At 47.1% G+C, this 2,500-nt stretch overlaps 4 non-coding genes across 4 annotated transcripts in view; 2 read left to right on the top strand and 2 right to left on the bottom strand.

Annotated features, from left to right (window-relative positions):
* TRNAN-GUU (transfer RNA asparagine (anticodon GUU)) overlaps positions 1–15 on the top strand; it is a 74-nt gene extending 59 nt beyond the window's left edge. Inside the window, exon 1 of the tRNA in view lies at positions 1–15. This exon is cut by the window's left edge and continues 59 nt beyond it. This is a non-coding gene — a tRNA (tRNA-Asn).
* A 497-nt stretch (positions 16–512) lies between these two features.
* TRNAG-UCC (transfer RNA glycine (anticodon UCC)) lies at positions 513–584 on the bottom strand. The gene has a single exon. It is a non-coding gene; the product is annotated as a tRNA-Gly (tRNA).
* Positions 585–1,569: 985 nt separating this feature from the next.
* Positions 1,570–1,643, top strand: TRNAN-GUU (transfer RNA asparagine (anticodon GUU)). The gene has a single exon. It is a non-coding gene; the product is annotated as a tRNA-Asn (tRNA).
* A 497-nt stretch (positions 1,644–2,140) lies between these two features.
* TRNAG-UCC (transfer RNA glycine (anticodon UCC)) lies at positions 2,141–2,212 on the bottom strand. Its single transcript has one exon. It is a non-coding gene; the product is annotated as a tRNA-Gly (tRNA).
* Between the last annotated feature and the right edge of the window lie 288 nt (positions 2,213–2,500).

Raw genomic sequence — 2,500 nt, 5'->3', positions numbered from 1 at the left:
GCCCACCCAGGGACGGCCTTTCCTTTTGTGTTCAACAGTTGTCCGAAGAGAACCCCAGATAGCCATGTAGATTCATTTGAGACACGTTGGAATCTCATTCACGTTCATGAAAAGGGTGAGCAGCATCAAGTTCATGTCTTAGTGATACAACAGACATCCCTGGCAGTGTCTGTGACCAAATGAAGTTTTCTGTACCCCAGAAGCAGCAGTAAAGTATTAGCCGGGGATCGAACCCAAAGCCTGGCGACGGCTGTCAAGCCAAAGAAAGGCAGTTCAAGCCCACCCAAGGACAGGCTCGCTTTAGTGCCTTGCTAGCTATTTGTTTAGAACATTATAGAGTGTCTGCATTAAGTGTTGACCATTTAGAAAGAACTTTAAGCTGGCGTAGAGTCTGCTGCACCGGAATGGAACCTCTCCAGAGACTGAGCAGGTGCAGGATGTCCTAACTGTTCAGAGATCTTGTCTTGGTCTTGTCTTCCATGGAATTGTAGGGTGCCAAAAGCAAGCTCACATGCGTTGGCCGGGAATCGAACCCGGGTCAACTGCTTGGAAGGCAGCTATGCTCACCACTATACCACCAACGCTACATGCTGAAACTCGCCTAGCATGTACCATTGCAATATACCCAAGAGAAAAATGAGCTTGCTTATTTGCCTACTTTGCTAGATGTAAGCAGTGGGACACATGGTGATACTGCTTACAGACTTCAATTCAAGACTTCAGAAAGATCATGTGCCCCCCTGGATGATGCTGGTGCAACACACACAGCAAAGGACAGCAATTTGAAGTCTGGAAGATTCCAGGGCAAGGGTGGGAAGGATGAAAAGCTAGGTGGCCATGCAACCATTCCTGCTAACCCAAAGCTTACTTGTGCCCTACAACACATTGGCTTAAGACTTGACCAAATCCAATGCTCCAATATGGGGAAGCTTCTCTGTTTGCTGTTTTTTTTTTTTTTTTTTTTTTTTAAGTGCGGTGTCACAGTTCACCCATCTCTTCAACTGCAAGAACGGCCCAGGAGTAGTCTTAGCTACCCTAATATGTACGTTACAGCAGGGCCCTTATTACACTTTCTCTTACAGGGCAATGGAAACCGTTTTGCCCATGCGATAAAGCAAGGTGCAAAAATGAATTCATGCCTAGCAGAGGATGGTTTCGATCCATCGACCTCTGGGTTATGGGCCCAGCACGCTTCCACTGTGCCACTCTGCTTCTGTTTGTATTCAACCTTCAAGTTTAAGAAGGGTACATTAGTTGAAATAGTTACACTACTATATATGTTACAGCAAGGCCCTAATGACACTTTCTCTTAAGGGGCTATGGCCGACAATTGGCCCATATGGTAAGCAAGGTATAAAAACCAACGTACACCTAGCAGAGGATGGTTTCGATCCATCGACCTCTGGATTATGGGCCCAGCACGCTTCCGCTGCGCCACTCTGCTGCCATACAGTGAATGCTTCATTGTGGGAAAAAGTGGCGTTAAACTTCTTGGAGCAGACTTACTTCCTCACTCCACAAGACACACATACATCCCCATAAAATCATTTAGCAACAACTGCAGGCACAGTCTCTGTGGCGCAATCGGTTAGCGCGTTCGGCTGTTAACCGAAAGGTTGGTGGTTCAAGCCCACCCAGGGACGGCCTTTCCTTTTGTGTTCAACAGTTGTCCGAAGAGAACCCCAGATAGCCATGTAGATTCATTTGAGACACGTTGGAATCTCATTCACGTTCATGAAAAGGGTGAGCAGCATCAAGTTCATGTCTTAGTGATACAACAGACATCCCTGGCAGTGTCTGTGACCAAATGAAGTTTTCTGTACCCCAGAAGCAGCAGTAAAGTATTAGCCGGGGATCGAACCCAAAGCCTGGCGACGGCTGTCAAGCCAAAGAAAGGCAGTTCAAGCCCACCCAAGGACAGGCTCGCTTTAGTGCCTTGCTAGCTATTTGTTTAGAACATTATAGAGTGTCTGCATTAAGTGTTGACCATTTAGAAAGAACTTTAAGCTGGCGTAGAGTCTGCTGCACCGGAATGGAACCTCTCCAGAGACTGAGCAGGTGCAGGATGTCCTAACTGTTCAGAGATCTTGTCTTGGTCTTGTCTTCCATGGAATTGTAGGGTGCCAAAAGCAAGCTCACATGCGTTGGCCGGGAATCGAACCCGGGTCAACTGCTTGGAAGGCAGCTATGCTCACCACTATACCACCAACGCTACATGCTGAAACTCGCCTAGCATGTACCATTGCAATATACCCAAGAGAAAAATGAGCTTGCTTATTTGCCTACTTTGCTAGATGTAAGCAGTGGGACACATGGTGATACTGCTTACAGACTTCAATTCAAGACTTCAGAAAGATCATGTGCCCCCCTGGATGATGCTGGTGCAACACACACAGCAAAGGACAGCAATTTGAAGTCTGGAAGATTCCAGGGCAAGGGTGGGAAGGATGAAAAGCTAGGTGGCCATGCAACCATTCCTGCTAACCCAAAGCTTACTTGT

This window comes from Hyperolius riggenbachi, chromosome 4 (assembly GCF_040937935.1).
Source record: "Hyperolius riggenbachi isolate aHypRig1 chromosome 4, aHypRig1.pri, whole genome shotgun sequence".
In the NCBI taxonomy this organism is placed as follows: Eukaryota; Metazoa; Chordata; class Amphibia; order Anura; family Hyperoliidae; genus Hyperolius; species Hyperolius riggenbachi.
Note: the sequence above shows the minus strand (reverse complement) of the source record. Positions and strands in the feature narration are given on the sequence as shown.